Below are 25,787 nucleotides of genomic sequence, written 5' to 3' on the forward strand. Positions count from 1 at the left end.
GATTTCTCTAAGGAACTGTAGGACACCAGTAGACAGATCAGATTGTGGGTTTATTGTTCCCTTTCAGATGACCTATTATAGATGCTGAGTAGAAGGATGAATACTCGAGTAGAAACAGTGATCATTCTTTTTTTGACATAAGAAATGCAAGTGAAGCACTTCAAGATTTAACCAGTGAAAGAATTTGCTTGGAATATGCCTAATGCTATAATGTAGTCCTTGGATACTCTCTGAAATAACATCAGTTGAAATCATTACTAATTTTGTTTCATATGTTAGAGTATGAAGTAAATAAAGAGGTCTGCAGTTTCCAGAAATTACTGCGTATTAAGTCACTGGGGCATTTTATCAAAGCCCCTGGTGTTGCGTGCTACTGTCTCACTCATTCCTGTTTTTTAGCACAGGGACCCTTTGGGGTCAGCACCAGTAGTTGTAACTTCAGGTTTCCTGTGGAGGTGGTTTGCTTGGCAAACAACGTGATCGGGTCAGGAGACAGCAGCTGGGGCAAACACAAAGTTTACTTCCAGTATGGGTATTTCAGATAACTGCAGTTCCTTCCCTCTCTGAACCCTGTGGGCTGCTCCTGCCTGAGAAAAATGTGATTACAGACCTTAGATGTAAAGAAGACAACTCCACTTCTTTTTTTCTTTCTTTTTTTTTTTTCCGCCCCAAAAGGCTATTTATAGCCTATGCTGAGAAATGTGGTAGACAAAATTTTCCAGTCTATACAGGGTATGCAGTGGTTCACAGGTGATGTATACAGTTATGAATTAATTACCTTGGTAGAAAAAAGATGAGAAGCCCATTTGGAACCAGTGTATTAGGGTGTAGAGAAAGTGTAGAGCTCCGGTTGGAGTGGGGCAGGAAGAGAATCTCGTTTAAGTAACAGAGATGAGTACAATTAAACTTGGAATTTTTATGGATTTTTGTAAAAATCTTTAGATTTTTTTCATCATGCTTAAGAATAATCTTGGGATTGGATATAGCAGGTTGTATGTACTTAAAATTCCTTTCCTTCTCTTTGTATATTAATATGAAATTTTAGAAGCAGAAAATCTTGTAGAAAATACAATTTTTGAAGGTTTGTCTATGGATTCATAGTTTTGTCCTTTAGAGGGGTTTTTTTTAATCATGACTGTTTAGTGATGTAGAACAGCTTGCTCGTATCTTACTAACATGAGTGCACTGAGGTCACCACAACCATTGCTATGCTCATATATATGTATTTTTAAAAGGAGAAGAGAGAGGAAGAAGTTGGAACTGTTTCCTACTGTACTGCTGTTACGACCTGTTCTGAAGAAACTTTCGTTTTAAGTAAGTTTTGGTCAAATAATTGCTTTTCTAAAGTATAAGCATATAAGAACGTTTTTGTTGCTTACTTTCTGTGGGGAATGAGAAAGGTTGCTCAAGAAAGTATCAGAGCTAGATAAATCAATTTAAAACTTGGAGAATGCAAACTTTGGGAAAGTGAATATGAAACTGAAAAGCAAGTAGAGGAAGGTGTAGGGTTCCACCTGAATTCTAACCTTTCTGTATATGCTTTGTAATAGACTTCAAAAGCATAATTGTGTTCTTTTAAAATATGGAATATATATGAACCTTTCACAGCATATGTATAATGCTTTGCATTTTCTTTCCTGTAGGTTTACATGACTTAGTTTAACACGTATTAAAAATCAAAAACACACAAAAAAATCCAAACCCCAGTTTCTAAGGGATTTCTTGGTCAAAAGAGAAGTTAAAAAATTTGCTTTTTGACTAAGCATTACCCAGCCAGGGTTGCCACATGGCTGTTGATCAGTTATCTCTAAAGATCACAAATATAAGCATCCGATGTATAATTACCAACATTATTTTGTAAAACTTCAGGGACTTGAGAAGGACTTAGCTTCCTACCATGTGTATATAAATAACGTGAATGCATTCTGTGTATGTGTATGCATTACTTTGTATGTCCTGTGGCTGCAGTTCAGTGTAGGAAGAGTGAAGTTAACTAAAAGCCAGTAGAAGTAATTTACTCATGACAGCACAGAAGTCTGTGAAGATTAGTTTTCTCTGCTTCCCAAGTATTAGAAAACATTATTTCTTGCAGTGACAAATAATACATACTAATGAAAATCAGCATAGTGAAATAATTTCCTGACTTTGGAGTATATCCTCAATATATACTTGGGTATAACACTCACAATAATCAACTTTAAGACTCTCTGCATTTTTAAAAAAATGTTACTTTAATAGATTATACGTATGATTGAGAAAATGGTCCTATATGAACTTCTAGGCAAGATGCTAGTGAACACGGCAGTTCCTTTTATACGATCCCCGTCCTTGGAGAGGAATCTCTTCTGTGTATGCTTGGAAGGACACAGGTTTGAGTCCTTTTCATGGAGAATGCTCAATGGAAAGTACAAAATGGAAACAGAATAAAGAAACACCAGAGGATGTTTTTCAGCTAAATTAGCTGTGGCCATATGTGCAATACAAACTTATCTTCATCTTTTTATTGCAAAAAAGGGTTAATAATTGTATGGAATGTCCAGTCATATTTTTAAAGTGCATTTTCACAAGCATTCGATTAGATTAAAAGTCATGTTCCGTAGAGAACTCAGAGGTGTTTTTCAGCAAAGTCCATTTCTGTCAGAGATTACAGCTCTATTTTGTTTGACATTTGGGAAGAGATTCTTGCAAGAATTACTACTTTCAGTAATAAACATTTTATCTTCTTTCAGCATACCTAAGAGTATCTGTCTAGGTGTATCAGTAAGTTGCTTAACTCTAGATCAAAGAAATTATGTGGGATGTAACTACTTGAATGTGAATGTTTATATAATGTTAATGGTACTGGTTGTTCTTGTATTAATGAGCAAATTAATTGTGGAAAAAAATGTTGTTTACCAAAACCTGAAGATCATTTAGGTTTCAATAGTAATGTTTTAAAGTAAGAATCGTGTGTATTTCACAATCCCTTGTTCTGAGAAAGAGCCTCTAAAAGAAGTATTAAATTTTAGTTAATTTAGTAGCAGCCAAATCAAAGTAATTTTTGCTTATTTTTATTGTCTGACATACTTGACCAGGTATTTCTTCTGAGCTGTACAATCAAAATAATATGTCTATTTTATTTTTTTCTTATTTTCTTTTTTTTTTCCCCCCACCAGAGAAGTGCTGCCATCTCCACTTCGTAAAAATCAACCATATCATTTCGTGATCAGCTCAGGGCGATGTAACTGCAGCCTTTCTCTGGATAGTCCTGGCCTCTCCCTTGCCCTGGCAGTGCATTCTCACCATTTTTCCTCTATCCGCTTTGCTGTCGTACAGCCTTGTGGTGACGCAGATCAGCTTGCAGATTCCTCTGGAAACTTGCTGCTTTTTCCTTGTGTTGTGGAGTTAGTCTGTCGATCTGACTCACCTTGCAGCTGCAAGTGCTGAGGCGATGGAAATGAGTGTGAGGGGGACGTTTCTTCTGAAGGGAGAGAGCCAAGGCCAGGAGGGACAGTGAGCTCAAGCGGGCTTGGGGTAACTCTGAAACTGCACCCTGGATCACAGACATCCTGGCTAAGTTGCTCAGCAGGGATGTCCTGACAACTCGGTTGTATTATTTTCTCACACCTACCTCTTATCCTGCCAGTTGTCTGCTGGGTTGGTCTTTTCTTTCACTGCCTCTCTACCTTCTTAGTCTGTGTCTAACTGGATGCTCCAGGCAAGATTCTTCTCATGCTTCATGAAAGAGTGCCAAAGCCACAAGTGATAACCCCTGACAAAATGGATAAATTACATATGCGTGCTTCGTGTTTCCTTAGCTGACCTTGGAGCCTTGGCATAGTGGCTGAGACTTGCTGTTCTGTTGAAGCTGCGGGGTAGCTCTCATTGTACCTAGACAATCCTTGACTGCGGTGGAGGTTTGTATAGGTATCAGAAACAGATTTTTTTGATTCCTTGTCTCAAATGCTTATACTAATATTGACTCTTCAAAGTGCACAACCTTCTGAAACCCAAAACCTCAAACTCCAGACTTAAAGCAAAACTCAGTGGAGAAGCAGGCATTGATTCCCAATGGCTTCGTCCAGTGCTGCAAGAGAAAATTTAAAAATAGTTGTTTTCTCTTTGTACACTGAGCATTTAAGTTTATTCCTAATTTTCCCTCCATGCACAGCTGTAGAACCTGAAGCATATTGAGGAAAAGCAACTCCTTTTAAGGAATTTCCAAACCTAAGTGAAGCCTCCTGCCTTTTGAAAGTAAAAAGAAAAATAAATCATTTAAACCTAATGGGGAAAATGAAGTGCTTGTGTTAAGAACAAAGATACCTATCATAGGTACCTGTCATCCTGACTTTGCGGAAGACAAGAGTTTATCAGTTACAGCATCTGTGCTATGTATTTCTATTTAGGAACAGTCAAATGTTCACAGACACAAAAGTGTTCTGGTAGCTCCTCAAGTGTAGGTCCTACATGCCTTCTCATCTGTAAAAAAATAAACATTAGGAACAAAAAAAGTAGTTTTCAAAAAATAACAAATAATGGAAGTGGAGGGCCCAGGTCATGGTCTTGTTCCTGCCAGTGAAGAGCAGAGGCTTGCAGAAGCATGGATGGACCACGCGGGTCACCACCAAATTGTGAGGCTGGTGTTGTAGGCAAGGATTTGACTTTCATCATTGTGGAACCCTGTTTGAGGCTCAAGGACTCTTAGGGAGAGATGGAGGAGAAATTTGGCTTTTATGACTCAGGGACCCTGTGTGAGGGTTGAGGGCTGTTGGGGAGAAATGGGATCCACCATCTTTGCCAACAAGCTGGTAAACCTGGCGAGGAGAGTTTTAAACTAAGAACGATGGGGGAGGGAGATGGCAACCTGCAATTAAGCGAACAAAACATGGGAAAGGAGTGGAAAATAAAGGATGTGAGGGTCATGGGATCAGGAGACACCTCAGGAAGAATGAAATGGTGCAAGGAGGCCTACGCCTCAAGTGCATGTATACGCACAAACGCTTGCAGCTTGGCCAACAAGCTGGAGGAGCGAGAGCTGTGTGTGGTCCCAGAGTGACACTGTTGGAATCACTGAGATGTGGTGGGACAGCTCACACGGCTAAATTGCAGTGATGGACAACTACAGGCTCTGCAGAAGAGAGAGGAAGGGAAGATGACGGGGAGATGCTGTTGCCCTACAGGTGAAGGAGCAGCTTGGATGCGTGGTACTTCTCTGGGACGTACAACAGCCTGGTTTGAGAGCGTGTGGGTCAGGATCAGAGATGTCAGTTAGGGTGACAGCGTGGTAAGAATTTGTTGCAGAGCTCCTGACCAGAGTGAAAAAGCAGACGAAGCTTTCTTTGAACAACTTGAGAAAATCTGGTTCTTGTGGAGGACTTGATCCCCCTGACATCTGATGGAAAGGGAGTGTGGCAGGATCCAATCAATCCAGGAGGTTTCTAGTGGGTGTCAGGGACAGCTTCCTGATACAGGTACTAGACGGGCCACTGGGGTTCACAGACAAGGAAGAACTGGTTGGAAATTTGATAATCAGTGGTAGACTTGGTTGTAGTGACCATGGAATAGTGGGGTGCAGTATCCTGAGGGGGAAAGTAGCAGACAGAGTACAGACCATAGACTTCCAAGAGACCAGACTTTGAATTATTCAGGGAACTGGTAGGTGGGATCGCGTGGGAGGCAGCTCTGAAGGGTAAAGGAGCTGAGGAAAGCTTATCGCCCAGGTGTGCCAGGATGATGTCAGGAAAGCCAAAGTTCACATAGGATTGACACTTGCAAGGGACATCAAGAGCAGTAAGAAGAACTGCCTCTGTGGGGTGGGTTGACCCTGGCTGGACACCAGGTGCCCACCAAAGCTGCTCCATCCCTCCTCTCCTCAGCTGGGCAGGGGAGAAAAAATATAACAAAAGGCTCGTTGGGTCACGATAGGGACAGGGAGAGATCACTCAGCAATTACTGTCATGGGCAAAACAGACTCCACTTGGGGAAATTAGTTTAATTTATTAACAGTCAAATCAGAGCAGGATAATGAGAAATAAAACCAAATCTTAAAACACCTTCCCCCCGCCCCTCCCTTCTTCCCGGGCACAGCTTCACTCCCGAATTCTCTCCCTCCTCCCCCCCCCAGCAGCGGAGGGGGACGGGGAATGGGGGTTGGGGTCAGTTCATCACATGTTGTCTGAAAAAGTCTGAACAAAGAAAATGTGGGCCCATTACTGGGTGGGGTGGGTGGATTAGCGACAGCAGACACAGAGAAGACTGAGGTACCCAGTGCCACGTTTGTCTTAGTCTTCACCAGCAAGGTCTCCCAGGCCTCTGGGATTAGTAAAAGGGTTGAAGGAATGGAAGAACTACCAGCAGAGAGGGTTGAGTTGGGAGTTACTTGAGAGAACTCAACTCAAACGAGTCCATGGGACCTGACGGGTGGCATCCCAGGGTGCTGTGAGAATTGGCCAGCATCCTTGCAAGGCTGTTGTGTATCACCCTTCGTGGAGTTTGGGGGAGGTCCCCAGTCGCTGGGGAAAAGCAAATGTTGCACCCATCTTCAGGAAAGTTCAGGATGGTGCAGAATTTCCCTGGTCCTGGCAAATATTTAATCTTTATAGTTCTGATAAAAATAGATGTTGAAGATGGATACTTCATTTGTCACTGGCATTCTATGAATGTTAATGCTTACGCTGACTCCGAGGACAGATTCTTCTGGAAAATTAAAGAAATGCAGGGGGATGTACATACAAGGAATCTTAAAGCTCTTTCAGTTCTCCCTCCTTCTGCAGAGTTTCCAAATATGTAACATTATAAAGGCTCAGCAATGCGGCTGCTACAGACCTGAGCTGGCCCAGTGACGTCCTGAGCTGTTTTCTTAGGGAGGACAAGGAAGCTGGTGACGACCAAATGAAGAGTTTGGGGGAAATCAGCTCTGCAGTTGAAATGATGCCTCGGCATGTCAGTAACACACATTTTGGTACTACGGCCTCCCAGCTGGGACAGAAGGTTTTACACGAAGACCATATGTGCACTAAAGAGATAATGTAGTGACCTCTCTGCTGCGGCTTTGGCTTAAGGGGTTACTGCTGTCAGCTGCCCGACTCCCCTCATCCGTGCACTGTTCCCTAAATTCTTCTTGTCAGACTGTTTACCTGTGTGATTTCTAAAGCAGAAACTAGTCTGTAAAAAAGTCTTGACTGTAAATATTATTTTTTTTCAAACCAGAATAATTTGTAAGCGCCTGGGTTAATGGTTAAATGAAGCATCCCACTGTGGTGCAGATGGGGTGTTAACATCCAGAAGGGGCAGAAAACGTCAAGTAGGGTGGAATGCTGGGTGGTAATTACATATTTCTTAGTGAAAGAGCATGTGCACCCCCATGTGTAGCCTACGTGGACCAAAATATTCCTGTCTGAATGAGTCCTTCACCACGTGTCACCTCAGGTTCCTTCCAAGACCCTGCCACTGAGCGGTCTGGGACTTGTAGCAGCTGAGCTGCAGGCCTCCCTCATAAATAAATGCTTTCTACATCACTGTGAGGCAAATCAACGTGTATTAGAATGTTAAGTGCTATTCCTTAAGGTTCAAATATTTCATTGCATAAATTAATTATTTCTGTGGGGATTAAACCCAACATTAGAACTGCTAAATACTGTTTTCCTCTTGTTTTCGGCTGCTGTTTTGGTCTGTACCCAGCCTACTGTCCATTATTACTCTTCCTCTGCTTCTAAAACAGCATCTTGTTTTCAAAGTCAGCATTAGAAATAATTGATGATATGGAATATTACCTTCTCCTAAAAAAAAAGTAATTGTTGTGGCTAACTGCAGGTTGGGGTTGATACAAATAAGCCCTTAAACAAACTAAATGTTCCCGGTGCACGAAATAAGTATGTGTTGGACAGAAATTGTTATGTGCGTGCAGATAAATGTGGCTTTTACCAGTATCACTTGTTCAGATATAAGAGATTGTTTTGTTACAGCTTTCTCTCATGTCTGACTTCCTGAGGATCTCAGAGCTAAAACAATTTTCAGAACTGGAAACTGAACAGACTTTGCCCCTTTTTGATTGTGCTAATCTCCCTGGTGTTAGCTGCAACTGTAGGAGTGCAAAGTGTTAGAAAAGATTAGTGTGAAAATCCACGCTCCTGTGTTGGAAGCTTTGGTGTACCTTTTAATCTACACAAGAGGAGTTCTGGCTTCTCTTTGAATTGTAATGTACAGATTTTTAGAATGAATTGTTTAATTCAGCGTGGATGCAATCGCATTTAAAATGATCCTATACTCTGACATTGCCGTTTGTGCATTACTGTATTGTGTCATTCATTTTTTAGTCTCTTTGTTATAGGTTTCTTTTAATTTGCCCTGGCTTCAGTGACACATTTCTTGGGCAGGCAGTACCTCTGCTGTAGCTGCAAAGAAATTTGGCTGGGGGTTGAGTTCATCAGCCTGCTCGCATGAACACTGGCTGCGTGACTTCGTGCCGGGAAGCCTGGCAGGGAAGGTGCCCGCCACCTCCCAGACTGCAAACCTTGCTAGAGGTTTGGGCGAGGTTTGAGCTAATGCTCTTACGCTAACAAAAGCGTTATAAAGCGTGGCCAGCCTCTCTAGATGGTGGTGTGCCCCACGCGGGGCTCCTGGGTCTGGGCGCAGCCCGTACCCGGGTGGTACAGCCTCCTGCGGAGCGTGGGATGCGGGATGCAGGAGGTGGGATGCGGGATGCAGGACACGGCATGTGGGATGCAGGACATGGGATGAAGGAGGTGGGATGCGGGATGAAGGAGGTGGGATGCGGGATGCGGGATGCAGAGTGGCTACTGCCATGCCACTGCCTGCAGCCTGCCTGGCTTCTGCTCTCCTTCCACCCCCCTGGGGCCGTGGGGCCGTTTGCCTCTTGACTTAGTTCACTATTCCTTTAAGCTCTTTTAAGAAGAGCTGTAACATCTAGCGAGATAAAAATAAAATGGTGGATGGATGGGGAATGATAACAGTGTCGTCGTTTTGCACACATGACAACTATTCTGCCACAAAGATCTTGATTTTATGTTACACCAAGGGCAGTTTGATCTCACTATTGCTCGCTGCTCCCCTGAACCCGGTTTCGGTGAAGTTATCCATTAGAGGGAGCTACAGAGCAATTTATTAGGAGATCAGCTTTAAGGCACAGTTTTTGAACATGTTAGATACACATAGGGAATAAAAATACATCAACGATAGGTTCAGAAACGGCTCTGGGCTTTTCTCCTTTTTATGGTGAATTAGTTTTAGCCCTACTAGGACTGATTTCCTCACCCCTGTACCCAGAGTCCTCTGTTTTAAAGCACTTGTTTATTTTCTTTGACACCCCTCCCTGCCGTGCGGTTATCCCATTCCCATAGCACGTGTGTTATTTACAAGGATGCTGGAAATACTTATGTAATCTCCAAAAAATAATCACTCTTTTGTTCCCTAGGTCACTACTACTCTTATCTTGATAAGAAAAAAAAACGCTAAGGGAATTGCAGAGGAAGCCTGCCCTTCCCGTGGTGGTATTGAAGAGCCAGGTTGTACTCGAAGCTGCCTCACGCCAGCCTGCTGTGCCAAGGACCCTTGCTGGGGATAAGCTCCGTAAGTGCAAAGAGGATTTAAGTACAGTCCGCAGCGGCCGGTGCACACAACAGAGATGCAGCCTCTGGCTGACGAGAGGGTTTAAACTCTCAGACCTGTTGACCGCCAGAAGGTGAGAGGGTAAAGCAGGGCCACCAGCACTCCCCACAAGTCCTGCTCGTACAGCGTTTGCACAGCTTCTCGCCCAAACCTCGCCCCGGGGAGGGTGGTGCGTGATTTGTGGCCGCGCAGAAACGCACGGGAGGGAACGGGCGAGATGGAAAAGATGCACACGAGAAGCCAAATTTAGACCGAGGTTAAGCTTCCCCAAGTCTGAGCAGAGAGGGGGCAACCTCCAAGCAGGGAACCTGAACGCACGAATCCAGGCACGGCTGGCAGTGCCGTGGGAAATCTGCCTGCAAGGCGGCGGGACCGCCGGCCTCACTTACCCTGGTTTAGGATGTTGCCGCTTCCAGCACTGACAGCGCTTTCTTGGTTATTTCATGGGCAGCAAGACAGCGACTGTGCTCCGAGGCACTGCCTTCAGATGCAGCCTGCTCATCCGCAGTCAAGTTTCCCCTTGAAACCCTCAGGAATTTTGCCTAGAGTGAGGCCGTGCACTACTTGACTTACTGAGGCAAAAGCTGTTTACAGCTAAAAAATACAAACAAGCCCCGAAACTTCTGTCCTTCATTATTTTACATTGACTCCCTGTGGTCTGGGCCAGCTCCAGCATTTTTTCTCACTGCACTCATTACTCCAGGCAGTGATGAAACTGGATAAGCCAAATGGCCAACTTGGCCTTGACATAGTCATAATGTCGTTGAAAGTAGGGGGAAACACAAATGTACTGCCTCAGCCGTGGGAATCTGAGACCTTCCTGCTTCATTTACAGTAAAAATCAGTCAGAAATCCTTAATTCACTCACTTTCAGACTTCTCTGGTACACACACACACTAAGGCGTTGCACAAAATATCAGGAGAAAGAAGCCAGAAGACTTTCATAATTTGATCTTTCAAACCTGTCAGTGAGAAATGCTTTGAAATTTAACTTCCCACTAAAGAAACCCAGGTAAAGCTGTAGGGACATTTTAATTGTATTAAAAACGGTCACCAAAGACGGTCACATCACTTGGAAGCAAATGCTGCTTTTGAGAAATGATCTGCTGCTGCAAGATAAACTGACAAAGTAAGTGGGATAAATGATCTTAGGCGGGACTGCTGGCATAGCCTTCATTGTGTTTTTGAAGCAGCAAGGAAGGATTCAAATACCAATGCATTTACAACAGAACTGGACTAATTTCTCTACTCTGGTTTATGTCGGCACGTTTATGTCCAAATAGCCGAAGCGAAGATTCCAGTTCTGCTGATAACTAACCCAGAAAATCAAACCCCCGCCGCTGGCTGGCGCAGCATAGCTTACATTGTTTTGCAGCAGCTGCAGGATGCATTCTTTACACTTAATATAAACAAACAGATAGGATCCCGGCGTAGGGGAGGGCTCCCGGGGCGCGAGGGCAGCTCGGTGCCGCAGACCCGCGGCTCCCCGGCCGAGAGAAAGCGAGCGCTGGAGCCTTTGGTGGCTGTTGGCCTGGGCTGCCTCCCATCTAGATTTCTTAAAACTGGCTATTTTATTGTTTGGAGATAAACTGGTTGCTGATTAGATGCAAGTGGGTTTGTTTAATTAAAAAAAAATAAAAGGCCGGCTAATTGAGTTAAAGCTATGTGGTTTATGGGAGAAAATGCCAAAGTTAATTACGGTTACCATCTGTTTCATCAAAACACTCTTTCGCTTTGAATACCTCTATTGTCAGGGCTGGTTTTAAGATCTTTCTCAAATTTAGTCCAGTGAGGAGGTACAGTAAAATGAAATTACGTTGTTCCCCATAATCTCTGGCAGACAACAGAGTGGTGGCGTCTGCAGTGACCTTATGGTGTGATGTCTTTTAAAGGAAATATTGCTGTGGCTCTAATCTCTGCAAACTTAGCTCTGTGTGCAGGAAGCTTGCGTGATTTTTTCCGGGGATTTATTCAAGGAGGTCTTAGTGTATGTGTTTCTGTATGAGGCAAATTGCAAACATGAATGGCATTCTTTTCCCCAGTGCCTCCTTTCCACTACCTGACCATGGTTTAATTCCTGCGATATTAGTTCTCAAAAAACCCATGAAGAATTCACCTCTCCCCGTGGTACTCAGGCACACATACACATGTACGTGCACGCACCTTGCTCTTAAGAGCTATGTCACGATATATGAGCCAGCTATCTTGAGCATCTCTCAATACTCTTGTATGGCACAGCCCGGAGGAACTGAGTGACTGGACGTAGCACGAGCTTTTACCCCTTGGACTTGGTTGCAGCATGGGACCATTTGTCGCAGGCTCCGGCTGCGCCGCCGGGCTGCCCGCGCTCACTGGGGGATGCTGGCACAAATACCGGTTCCTGCCTCGTTTCCAGGAGGGTTGTGAGGTATTTGAAATTAATGTTATGTATTGCTATCGGTAAGTAGAGGAGGTCAGACTAGTGCTCAGGTGATAGAAGCAAGGTGGCTGTGAAGCTGGCGTCAGGGAAACAAACCCCAGTAACTTCTTTTAACAGGCCAGCTGTGTTATGATATACACATTCTCCAAAACATTCAAATGAGGCGGTCTCACTGACTGAATGTTTGTAATTCCAAGGCTGAAAGGAACATATGAATTCATGTGTACTGAATCCTATGAATTCAAGGAAAATTCAATGGAGATTTAATCTGCTTCTGGAAGGAAAAATTCTTCGCTCTGCCTACTTCAAAGAGAAACAAAAACATCCTTTATTCTTCTTAGTAAGAGGACTGTACTGTTACCGCTCAACATAGTGAAATAACGACTCCTTGAAAATCTTGCCGCTCTTACATCTTGGATAAATACTAGCCTAATGGGAGTGATAAAGTATTAGACAATAAGATTAGAAAGAGAGATTGTTCCTGAATCAGTCCATTAGGATTAACCAGGCTTTGTTCCATGGCAACTTAGCTAAGAATAATCATGACTGCAAATAGTGCTGTTCCAGTTTCTTGGGTGGAGCACGGGGTAAAATTGCTGGTCTCCAAATGCAATTGTTAATGTGTTTGGCGGTTCTTAAATGTCACTGTGGCTGTACTTCAGTTCAGTTAGAGTTGTTGTTTTTGCCATCATATGTGATGTGTAAGGAGTTCAAAACCCTGCAGGTGAGCTGAGTTCCTAAGGTCCTTGTATTTTCAGATTATTTTCGGTGGGACGTGATTTCTGACATTAACAGCTGAGGTTGACAGTACTTTCTCAGCCACCTGCCCTGAGTCACCGGTGTGTGAGGGATGTGGGCTGGAGCGGTCAGGCTGGCACTTTGGTGGGTCCTGATGATAAACCGGTTCTCAGGAATGTGGATCTCAGGTGGAGGAGAAGTTCGAAACACCTTCTCTGTTCATTCGTGCTGCAGTACACACATACCCAGGTCCCATCCTGGGTGCAGCTGAGCTGGGCCCAAGGAAAGGCTGTATTGCCAGTGAGCAGCTTGATTACATTGATTCTGTCAAGGAAGAATCTTGAGAATCTTTTAAGAATCGTAATACTTGCATTTCTTTATATTATACTTGTTTTTATTATTCTACTGTACACTCCCCCTACCTCACATTGCAATTTATATTTATTTTAAACGCATCTGCCTGTCTAATCTGTGCTTGGAAACTATGGTGCTTTCTTAATTCACCAATCTAGGCTAGCATGAATCATTTTACTTATTTGATTATGGTGGCATAGTCATTTAAATAATGATGATGAGCATGAATTTACCCACTTCACTGCAGGCAACACCAAACTTACACAGGGTTCAGGTAGCATTTATTTATGTATGCAAAACCACTGCAAAATACTCTGGTAGGAAAAAAAATAAAAATTACTGGCTTATGGTTTAATGTGTATTTCCAAACGGTCACTTATTTCTCTTAAAACCAGCCGAGGCCCTAGAAGAAGGCATGTGCAGGGACACCACTGCTTTTCACGGGTGCCTCTCTTCGAGGGTCTCGCTGGGGTAGATCTGTGCCTTCGGGGCACTTCCCCGCCTCTCCTCCTTACACCCCTTTACCAGGGCTGTTAATCCAACAGGCCCAGGTCTTCGGGGAGTCTGGCTGATGCCGAGAGCAATGACATCTCGTTTAGCTTTAGCTGCCTGGCCTGAGCCTGTCGTCCAGGGTCCTCCCTCCGTCGATGGAGAGCGGTGGGTACCGTCGGGGAATGGCTCTGGGGCAGGTCGTGGGGATGGGGGGGCTGCCTCCTCCTCCCCAAAACTCTGCCCTCCCTCCCCCGGCTGCAAAGGGGACGCAGGCATCCAGCCAAGACCCGGCCCAAACGTGTCAGGAAGGAGAGTGGGTGATTGTGATACCGAAAAGCCGGTCGAAGAAACTCTCTAAGACTCAATTTTGGAGTGTTAGAAAGCAGGCACTCTTTATTGCAGCGCTGGATGCACGGGGGATAATTCCACCTAGCGTGCATGTCACAGCTTCAGCACAAACAGCTTATATAGAATAACTAATTGCATATTAATCAGATTAGTATACATATACATAAAAATAATTGCAACTGATTATCTTAGTACTGCCTACATCCGATCATGCACAATGAAGGATCCATTTGAGTCGAAGGGCTGCTTTTGCGACCACCGACCCATTTGAAGTTCTCGTTGGCTGTCCTTGAAGTCTTTATTCTTGTACTTGTTCTTTGACCTTGAAGCTTAACGCAGTTTCAATCCCATGTGGTCAGTTTCAACATTGTTCTCATCTAGTGTACAGGAACATCTAGTCATAAGAGCAAAGAACTGCAAAACTTATGAGTAACGACCTCTACTAGTTAATTGCTTGGCTATACTTTTGTCTATTGTTTCAATCATAGTGTTAGTATAAGATTTCTAATAATTATTTACCAAATCTCACTTTTACAGTCACCTAGCAGCAAACCAGTTTCCACGGCTGGTACAAAATATTAAAACCATCAAAATATTTAGACACACCATACAGAATGTATGGAAATATGCTATCAATTGCCAGCCAAAGTGATCCAAACACAAATCCATTGAAATAAAGCACTGGATTCATCCGAAGGGATGTGGAGTGCAGAAGAGGGGAGGAATGGCGTGAAGCCCATGCATACATTTCCCCCTTAACTTTAGTCTCTCCTATTAAGCTTTGGCAAGATACTTTTGGTTTGGTTGCTCTCGTTCTCGAGTTCAAAGAGTCACCCTTTATTATGGCTGTTTCTCCCAGGGAGTCAACACCAGGTGGTGTTGACAATTCCCCTTACACCCCCCAACACACGCTCCCCTCCACCCGGCTTCTTTGGCAGGCCAGCACCTTTCAGGTTTTAGTCTCCTCTTTTATCCTAGCTCCAGATCTGCGTTCTCACCGGCCGGGCATTCACCGGGGCATTCCAGAGCTCGCAGAGTTCCTGCTGTTTTGCAATGGGCTTGTGTTAGCCGAACTCCACCTTGCCTTGCCATTGTTGCCTTTCCCGTTTTTTTTTTCCTCCCTCCAATTACTCGCCTCTAATTTAACTCCTTACAGCCAGAGTGGATGATGGCAAACGCATAAAAATTACAGCATCTTTATGACACAATATTCGTACCAGCTGTATTTACCACATGGTGCTCAAAGTCTTCAAACATACAGTATCATTGAAGGTAATTCTGGAGTCTGTTTACTTTTAAAATAGCCAGAAAAAATTAATGTACGATTTGTGCTTGTGGTTGTGTACAGCCCCGTGTGCCTTTGGGAATGCAGGGACTCTACCTTCAAAGGCTATGGCCGTGTAGAAAACATCTGTAAATCTTGGGGAGATGAGACAGATAGTCTTTCTGGGGTGTGTCATCTGGAAACTCGTACGCAAGTTTGCAGAAAGCCCGTCTCACTGACGGCAGTCTTCAGGCTATAGAGAATTATCCATGCAAAGCAGACGCAATGCATTGGGCACAGGCTGTGGGTTACGACGAAGGGCCCGTCCCATCTGAGACTTTCCACGGGCAGCGTAGTTAGCTGTAAGAGTGGTACCTGTGTGGTCACGGTACCGACGGTCCCGTTTGCCGTCAGATTTTCTTGTCCTGGTTGTTACGTGCCATACTTTTGCCATGAGGGGGAGTATACATTGCGTACCAGCTGTGTTTTGATTCCACTCCCTGCCCCTACACTGTGTCCTCGTGTGTGTACACCTCTCAGGATGCCTGCCAAATCAGCCAGCTGAGACTGAAATACTTTTCAAGATACTGATTTAGGAAATATTTATGCAGGAACAACAAAGGAGAAAATGCGGCCTCTCCGGTGTCCTTTGGCTGGAAGCTAAACCGAAGTTTGCCGGCGGGAGAGAGGAGCAGATGCTCTGAGGCCAGCGCTGGTGCACGGGGTTGTGCTCCGGGGCCGGCCACGAGGGACGGGGCCGCGTGGTTCAAACCCACGGCCCTGGGTATCTCACACTCACAGCGCCGGGGTAAAACCACGGCGTGCGTGACAAAGTACCCTCCGTGCCCACCGGCTGCTCAATACCCACCCTGAGCAGGAGCTAGGACTGTCCTCGCGCCGCTTACCAGGAGCATTGGTTGTTCTTCTTCTTTTTCTTTTTCTTTTTTTTTTTTTTTTTTGCCTGACAAAAATAACACAGACACGCCCCTTCCCTAAATTACGAGAATTTATTCAATGCTTCGTGCTTTTTTGCCAAGCTTATAAAGAACGCCTCCTTTTTAATGCTTTGCAGGAGAGCGCTGATACTTTTTCCAGAACTGATTTAATCTGTATACATTGAAGTTTGATATCCTGCAGATGTTTGGCTAAACTCTAATAGAACAGCCAGAGTGACCCACCATGGGAATTTTATCATAATCCTCCAGAGGAAAAAAGTGTTCGTCCCAAGGGATGTGTCATAGGTCAAATAAAAACTGCCATACCTCCTTCTTGTTTTGAAAACGCCCATCATCTTTACTTTTATTTACAACAAATATATAAAAGCTTTTTTGTCAGCAATTTGTCTTTTTATTTATGTACTGGTACGGTAACTAATTATTACAAGTTCCACACACTGCTAATCTTGCCATCATGGTATTTCTAGTATGACAACTTTCATCTGCTGACTAAACAAGCACAGTCTTGCCTTTTCTCAGCGTGGCCGTGAGTCAGAAACAAGTCGCTGAGATTTGAGGTCTTAGGGCTCGCCCGTGCATGGTTTTTGCATCAGTGCAATTAGACAAGTTTAAGTCAAAGCCGTGCAGCCCCCGAGCATGGCTGAAACTGCACTCTTGTTAAAGCGCTTATATCGGCACCGTTCATCTGAATAAAAGTGGTGTAACAAGCGGTCCACGCTGGAATAGCTGCACTGGAGTACACGGACCGGCTGTCCTGGTCTGGCTGAGACAGTTCCACAATGTCCACCACTGTGCCAGTGTTCCCAGGATGGTTTTTTCTGACAATATATGTGTGAGATTTTAGAAAGAGCTCATGGGACAAGAAATTGGACATCATGCTGTTCACCAAGAATGTGAGATTTTTCCCTCTGCCTCCTTTTCAGATCTGGGAATTAGGGGCCTGGGCTCTGAGCCTACAGCTGGTTATAGGGAAAAACACAACACAGGGAACGTCCCCCTTTCGTGCCACCTCACACCAAATGAAGGAAAACACGCTCTTTGCTGCATATCCCAGTGCAGCAAATGTTCTTCTGACACAGAAGCTCATGCAAGGAGCTTATCACACAGAAACCTCACCGCAGGAGCAGACTCAGGGTAGTTGTCCTCTACCACATGCTCTACTGGCTATGACTCATCTCCTGTATCATAGGGGTTTTGTTTATTCCTTTTTTCTTTCTTTTTTTTTTTTTTTTTTTTAAAGCATGGTCACCATGTGCTGATGGTGTAGGTACACAATGTGTTTGCTTTGGCAATGAAAGCAGCTGAAGAATTTCCCAGTTCGTCCCCCAGCCCAGCTGCTCACCCTGTCCCTCTAGGTTGTGCTGATGCAACTGTTTTCATATGGGTAGTATAAGCCAGGTCAGAGAAAAAACTGATGTTAAAAAGTATCTTTCAACAAAAAAAACCACCCACAATGGCAAGGGGAACACTGACTTGTCACTGGAACAGGAATGCACTGCAGAGGACAAGCAATTTTTTAATATATCATTACAAAAGTAGTTCATACAGGACTCTGGAAAAGAAGTGTGAAGCAGCTTGTGCTAGGGGCAAGGGGGTTAAAGCCACAAAAAATGTGAAAAACAAGTGTTGAAATAAATAGAGCAAACAACGAAGATGACATTTGGAATTACACAAATGTGTTGTCATCCACTGTGAGTATCAAGTGTACTTCAATCTGTCTAATCTAATGTAAACACAGAGCAGCATGTATATCTAAAAGAAACCTCTACCAAAACATCGAAGATGATACCCATCTTGCCCTGGGGAGATGATAAGGGAAGAGAGCAAACCAGGTATGACAGCTCCTAGAGGCATCATTTAATGCATGGTTAGAAGGCATTTGCATTCCACTCTAATGACAGTGGTAAAAACATATGCAGGAGAGGAGAGGAGAGGAGAGGAGAGAAGAGGAGAGGAGGGGAGGCGGTAGGTCTCAGTTGAATATTAAAGCACATTAACATTGAAAGTTAGTTTCTCAAAGTGATCTCTTTTTTTTCATTTGAAATAGAGACCAGGCGAGTTCAGCATGAAAAAAAATACAGGTAGCATTAAAGCTTCATTTTGGATGCTAAATGTACTGGAACAAATGTGAATGCTTTTATTGCCACTGACATATTTAAACGCAAATCTTCCTACAGCCTGGTTTTTTTTGTCTCATAGCAAGCTGTTATGGTTAAAAAATCCCACCTCTTTCCAAACGTACACAGCATTAAGCCAAAAGACTCCTGAAGGAGTAACATTGACTCAAATTGAAACTCTTTCAGGACACTCCTAGAGCTCATGTTTTGTAGGAGTTTGGACTAACTGATTGCAGAATTTTTTCCTTGACTGGTAATTGATGAACCCACATGGGTTTGTCCTACCACCCTGAAGTGCTATTGGCAAGAAAAGTGGGGTGTCAAGGTTTGATGTGATTCGCAGTGAGGATAGGAACCAAGCTGCTATCTGATTTTAATGGGGACTCTCCAGGCCCTGGTTTGCCCACAGATGACTTCAGGTTCTGCAGAGGAGAAAGCTTTCTCCTGTGACCAGAAACAACACTGGCTGCTCTGTGACCCTTGAGTCTTCTCACTTTGATGGTAAATTAAGCTAACAGATACATAATAAAGCTTCTGCCGTATTTTAGGTGCTGTTTGGATGTAGTCTGTACAATAACAGCTTCTAAAATGGCTTTGCTCTAAACAGGAGAGGATTTAACATGCATTTTTATCTCATACTAAGAAAAGATTTCTGAGTAGGATTAGCCAAGGAGACAGTGTTTGCAATTGAACTACTTTTCTGCCTTGAGTTTAAACCCTGGTTTAGTAACGCTGATTTTCCAAAAAACTTTTTGGTGTCATTTTCCCTGTCAATGCTGGAAAACCCATGACATCACCAGTGATCATAGTTTGTAGGTTTGGAGATGAAATCTTGAAGGAGTTCCTGAGACATTTGGGCTATGCATAGAAAGAAATTGGAAAACTGTCCCTTCTTTCTTTGTCTTTGGCGCAGAACGACCCCTGCCTTGGTGATACAGTCTTTGCTCGCGCCCATCGTGCTCTGGCAGGAGCGCCTGCCCCGCGCCCAGCCGTTCCCCTCCCGTCCTGCTCTTCCCCCTTGCTGCCACGCGGCACGGAGGTCCTCTTCCACCTGCGGAGCTGGGCTTTTAGTGCTCGACACGCTGTTCTCTTCAAACGCGCTTCAATCTATCTTGGCAACTTTTGTCCGTGCCCTGTAGGGAAAGATTTAAAAACCCAGCAAACAACAGATTTCAGCTGTTGACCTCAGCAGTTCTTAGGAACTACATCATTTCCCTGATCCTTGCAGTCCAGTAACTGGAGAGGACGCAAGTTAGCTGGCTTTTGGCCAGGGAGCTGGCTCCTCTGCACATCTTTGCAATCATTCCAGTCCATTGCCACAAGCACCACGGGCAGTTTCAAAAAGACAAAGACACGTTAAAGATGCTTCACTCTTTGCAACTGTATACAAAAGAGAAGCGAACAGCCTAGTGCTGCTTCGGGGAGTTAAGAACTTGCAGTACTGGGAGGTGAACGAGACCATTTTCTGGTATTCATTTCTGCACAGGCGCTGTTGTAAAGAGTGGTGAAGTGGTGATTTTTTTCCTGAGCTTCGGATCAAGCCCGTATTCCTGAGAGGGCTCCATGCTTCCCCTGCCAAGGAGGCTGGCACGCACTTACGTGAGCTGATGGCCTCAGAGAATGAAAATTCAGGTAGAATGAAATACCAGCTTACCCAGCGGGGAGACATGTGCTTCCCTGGCCTTGTGAATGATGCGTATTTTTGTGGATCCTGTCCTCTTCTTGTGTGTTTTACTGACACAACAAACTTGCTGGAATTAAAATTCATTAATAAAACAAAGCTTTCTCATTGACTGGATATTAAAAAAAAATGAGGCACAACTATGTCTTAGCAAAAATGTATTATATACCATCAGAATACAGTGGGGCAACATTTATTATGGAGGTAAAGGAGGCAATGTATTTACTCTTATTTCAGCCACACACATGTTGAGAACTTTCTTCTAACAATGCAACTCCCTGGCAGAATTTAGATAGATCTTTATGTTGCATTCCAGCCATCGCAGCACAATTATTACTAAATAGCTACTGTTGTTGCTTTAATTTTTTTGTTATTGTTGTTGCTGGGGCAAGTGCTTGTATCTTTTCACTCATAAATTTAGGTTCCTTCCCCGCTGCAGTGGTAGGCACTCGAATCTGCGGGGCTTCGCCACTGCTGTTAGACGGGGCTACGTCAGAGGATGAGTCTCATCCATGGAAGGTGCCTGGTTCTCTTTCAACCAGCACTCCCAAGGGTCACCTCTGGGACAGTCATGCCAGCTCCCGCTGCAGAGAAGGCAGAAATAAGGTTGACATAAGGCCATAACCTAAAACTACCAAAGCCAATGGTGCTTCAGCCCTTTGAAAATTTTATCACGACTTTCCCAGTCCAGTATTTTGGATATTGGGTCAGAATCCACCTGAGTTCCCTTGGATTGTTTTTTCTTTCTGAGTGGCAAACGTACCCGTCTGGTCGTGCAGGGTAACGTGCCAGGGATCAAACTTGTCTGCCTCTGACCCGGGTAGTTTGGTGAAGGAGGAAAATATAATCAGAGCTGGATGGCAAACGTGTCTTACACATACCGCTTTTTTCTGCAGGACTTCCTTTCAGTGCGAGTGGATAGCAGACAGTCCCTGCATGGGTAACATTCACTGTCAGCTATGCAATAATTTGGTTTTTTATCTTATAGGGTCTCAAGCCCTGTTTGTTGAACAGCCCTCAACTCTTGTTCAGAGGAGAAAATTATTTTCTTAGAAGACTTTCTACGTGGCTCGTATCAACAACTATCTGATGGCTTATGCAAGCCATGAGGGGTGGCATCATCTCCGCAGGAACTAAGATCCGTGTCAGAAGTGTCCGTGTTGTGTGTGTTAATTATTTTGGATGTCCTACTTTCGAGATGGTACGGACCCAGCATTTGGGAGCATTTGGCATGATTTGGCACTTTCTCAAATCAAAGCCAGTATCCCAAGGTAAGCCTGGTGGGAAGGCTCTTTCTCAAATTCTTTCTGGGACAGAAAACACAGCAGAGAAAGGGTTCCTAGTCTCAGTTCCTCTGCCTGTACCGAGGATGGTCAAGAAAGTGAAGGAGCTGCACTTATAGAGAAGAGCCCACTGAGCTCTAAGCGGGACCATGTTTCCAGAAAATAAAGGTAAAAGTTGCTAGCATGTGTTTGCTGAGTGTACGCAACATATATTTTTTCAGACATTTCTAACCTGGAAATAGGAAAAAGCACATTTCATGACAAACTGCAATTCCTTCCTCCCGAGGATGGTGACATTGCAACCTTTACATATTTTTTAACGTGAAAAACACCACTTTGTCCCTTGGTGTTATTCTGTGGTGCCTGATCTCCCACAGCTGACATGAAAAGAAACACCCTTCCCCCCTGCCGAAAGCCCCTGATTAAATCAAACTGAAGTCAGAGAATGGAAAATTTCAGACCATCTGTTCAAAGTTATAAACAATTGAAACCAAGGTATTTTCTGGCCGGAGCTATCAATCATATCTACAATAATTAGGTTTTGTTACGATTCTTTAAACTGTGCTCCTTTATTTTCCCCATACAAATACATTTGTGATCTAGAGCTCCAAATGCACTGGGAAAGGCAAAACAAACACAAAAATCCCCTTCCTGCAAAGATGAACAGGGAGAAAATACTCTTCCAGAGTCAAAAACAAGGGTACTGTTCACAAGCCATAGCTGCATATGCTTACAAAAATGGCTTACACTCAGATGGCATGTGGGTTTGTTGCCACCCTTGGCAGCAAATTACTTTCATCCTCCATCCATAGCTCTTTGACATGAGTATCTGTGGCTTCATTATGGTCTCGGAGGAGTTAACAGCACAAAGTCTCCAAACCCTCATAAAGGAAAAAAGAAGAAAGGGTTGGGTTTTTTTTATCGTTTGCGTTTTTTACATATTTTACATATTTGTGGCTATTGCTGCATAACAGGTGACCTGCAGGGGAGTACGTACATTTAAATACTTCTGCGGCTATCAGCTCAGCAGCTTCACCCCAGCAGTCAGCAAACCTCAAAACCCATTTCCATTTGAGAAAGTCTGCCAGGGTGAGGATGATTCCCTAATTAACCACATCCTCAGTGTATCACCGTTAGATAACACAAGGAAATGTGTTCACGGCTTGCTGCTTCATCAGGCTGCTGAAGTGATTCATTCCACATCGACTAGCACTGGGAGACCAGTAAAGCCCGGGCTGACACCGGAGATGTGAGGGAGAGCACTGTTCCCATGAGACTTTTTCCCGTGGTGTCTCTCCCATCGTTTTTCCACAGGTGAAGTTTGCCCCGTGCTGCCCCAAGAAGCCTGCCCTCCGTTTACCTCCCGGAGTAGATGTTTGTGGTCGGGTCAGCCGTGCAAAGCGTGCATGTCGAAATGTGTTTTTCCAGCTCACAGGGGGATTAGCTGGAGGCCAGGCTCCCTCGGGAGCGGTAATACCCAGTTCCCACCAAATCCTGCTCCTGGGGACGGGAGAGCTCTCGATGAGTTCCTCGCAGTCGTAGGACTATTTGTCTAAAAGAAGAGAAGCTGGGGCACGGTGCCCTGCTCTGAGCCCTGCGCACACCACAAGGATTAATTGTTCTTTGTGGGATCCCCTGTCCAGCTACGGCCACCCGAACGCTGGCTGTGTCCCGCCAGCCCAGGGCCCGGACTCCCCCCGCGGTCAGAGAACAGCAGCCGCATGTGGGCATCTCCCGAAGACGTTCCCTCCGTCTTGTTTCAGACACCCACCTCCGTACAGGAAGCCTAAGCAACCGTTTTTGGATCAGCTCATCGAGCTCTTAGAAAGCTGTACTTGAGCAGGATGCATCCACCCCTCTATATTCAGAAATAAATCTTACATTTCTCTGAAGACATGAAAGGAGATTTATGTTTTGAAGCATCTCTGCATTTTCATTTGATCCCCCCCCCCCCCCCCCCCCCCGCCCACAGCAGCATCCCCTGTCACCCACATGTAACCTGTCCTTGCGTATAGCATCATGATTGATGAAAGACTGTGTGTGAGTGTGTAGTTTCAGGGTCTGTCATCTGCCTGTTAACAAATGTGATGGGTGCATGAATTACTGGCAGTACAGCCTGGTGCTCTGAGTTATTTCGGGGACTCAGAGTTATTTTTGCAGGATGCACCATATTTTATATTACATGTCTGCGACACTGTTCCTTACCACTGCAGTACATCATCAGCTCTTCTTGCAAAGAATAGCCTCTTCTGGGTGGCTTCACTGGGCCTGTCTTTCTCTGCAAGCACATTCCCTAACGAGGCAAAGCGCTACTCAAATGTGTCATGTATTTGACGACTCCTCTCCCAGGAGGTATGCCAATCTTAAGGATTAGACTCGGTGTGTGGAAAAGTGCTGGGAGTTTCCCTCAAGAAGAAAAGAGTCTGTTTTGTTCAGCCAGGGAGGGTTAGCATTCACTCCAGCAAAAAATACAGTTTTATGGTTTAGCCCTAGTAGCAGCATGCCAGTTAAGTCCGTATTGAAACGTGGCTCAACTGTTCTTTGTCAGTAGTTCAGGGCAAGGTCTCATGCTGACCTGCATCAAGACAAATACTGTGCTTTGATCTTCAGCGCTGGCTAGCCAAGCTCCTCACCCCCCAGCCTCTTTACCTACCACCGAGCAGGCTGATCATCTGTGCTTTTGAATTCTCAATCCTGCTTTGTCTGTCTTTATTCACTTTGCTGAAAGGCTCACTTTCCCTCCAAAGGGTGTCTTCTCTCATGCATTGGCATTGCAGCCCAATCTGCTCCAGAAACGTGCCTGAAGATGACCGACGAGTTATACACAAGCAAACAAAATGTTTAACATGCTATTCTAAGTCCTTTGATACTAACCATGTGTACAATGTAGGTGACGCGGGGTTTGGTTGTAATTCTTGTCCCTCCAAAAAAATCCTGAGTGCTTGTTCTACCAGTACTGACCTGCTACACATCCTATTTTCCTGCAGCGTTTACTACGTTCATTTAGACTGTGCTGAGGACACAGACATGGATGAGAAACTAGGAGGCGCTGACAGGAGACATGGAAAAGAGACTTTAAGGCACAGAATTGACCGTACAGGGTGAGACAGGTAGGCAAAAGAGGCACTTGGCCTAACAGCTGGTTGGGAGGATGGTGTTACACAAAAACAAACAGGGTTATTTAAAAGCAATTAAAAGCTACAGATTAAAAATGTCTTTGACAATGGCATCAGAGCTGTACGTGCCTACAAAGAAGACAGACACACCCTTAGGAAGACAACCATCAGCTGTGCTCTCCAGCAAAGGGGAAGCGTTCTATTACTTCTCGTCAAAGGTCTTCACCGAAAGTGGTGGATTTTTGCCTTTGTCAGTGCTGGACTCTTTAAAAAGTACAAACGTCTTAAAAAGGGAGAGAAATATTTTCTCTTTGTGTTTGCTTAGCAATATTAATATGTGAGTAGTATTGTAGCTTTGAAATGTTGGGGGAGTTCCTTACCTTACATCAATTTTACAAGCAGGGCATTTGTCTGGTGCCGAAGTAGTCTGGCGTGCCAGCCTGACTTTCAAGAAGCCAATGTCTTTAGTATTAGTTGTATCTCTCTTGGGATGTCTTTTTTTCTTTTCTTATGAATAAGCCAAGTCTGTTAAATAATGTTTGTTCGTTATCAAACTTTGTGTTCTTAGGAAAGGAGGGACCTTTTTCCTCTTTAAGGACGTTTGTTCTACTTCTGAGGGTTACTCATTTCCAGTATACTGGCAGGTAGCATAGACGGCGGGCTTTAGCAACAGATTTTCTATATCTGAGTCACAGGATGTACTATGGAAAGAATATAATGTTCTTTAGAAGGGATTAGTGTTTTCAGTGTAGGACATACGCAATGTAAAAATTAGCAAAATAAAAAAGCAGTGATGTCTCACCATTTTCTTCGCACAGAAAATGTGGCCAAAAACGCATTGATCTTTTAAGAAAACATATGAAGCCTCTAACATGTTTCATTACATTTCCTTTTTGCACCGCTAATGACTTGTTTTGAAATAGTACCTCCTAACTTCTGTAACCTTAATCCTATTCTTTTTAATACAAAGCAGTAAATCACTGCGATGTAGTTCCCTGCTGCACAATTACACGGAACAGAAAACTGCCATGAGCGGGAATCGATTTGAATGATCACTGCATAAACACTTTTCTGTGCGACAAGCCTGTCTCTTCTGCAAAGACTTCTGTCTCAGCCTGCTGCCGTGCCACTTGCTTGTGGAGGTGTCTGGCCATCAGCTGTAGCTCGATTAAGCAGAACTAGTCAGAACTCATCATCGTCCCGCTCTTCGCCATCGCCTTGCTGTTGCTGTCGGCAGTAGCCCAGGCTGGGCTTGTAGTTGAAGTACAGTGGAGCCCGCTTCCAGGCACAAGGATAGGTAAAATCAGCGTTCCCCAGTCTGCGATCGGCTCTGTGAAGCATGAGAAGGTGATCCAGGAAAAGGCTGCAGAATAATATTTGTACCAATCATTCATGCAGCTACTCAGCTATAGG

General features: G+C 44.3%; 2 long non-coding RNA genes across 2 annotated transcripts; both read left to right on the forward strand.

Annotated features, from left to right (window-relative positions):
• Nucleotides 1–8,842: 8,842 nt before the first annotated feature.
• LOC115334677 lies at nucleotides 8,843–21,394 on the forward strand. Its single transcript, XR_003921217.1, has 3 exons — nucleotides 8,843–12,749; nucleotides 15,114–15,229; nucleotides 20,964–21,394. It is a non-coding gene; the product is annotated as an uncharacterized LOC115334677 (long non-coding RNA).
• LOC115334678 lies at nucleotides 18,728–20,074 on the forward strand. Its single transcript, XR_003921218.1, has 2 exons — nucleotides 18,728–18,795; nucleotides 19,781–20,074. It is a non-coding gene; the product is annotated as an uncharacterized LOC115334678 (long non-coding RNA).
• Nucleotides 21,395–25,787: the final 4,393 nt, after the last annotated feature.

This window comes from Aquila chrysaetos, chromosome 23 (assembly GCF_900496995.4).
Source record: "Aquila chrysaetos chrysaetos chromosome 23, bAquChr1.4, whole genome shotgun sequence".
NCBI lineage: Eukaryota > Metazoa > Chordata > Aves > Accipitriformes > Accipitridae > Aquila > Aquila chrysaetos.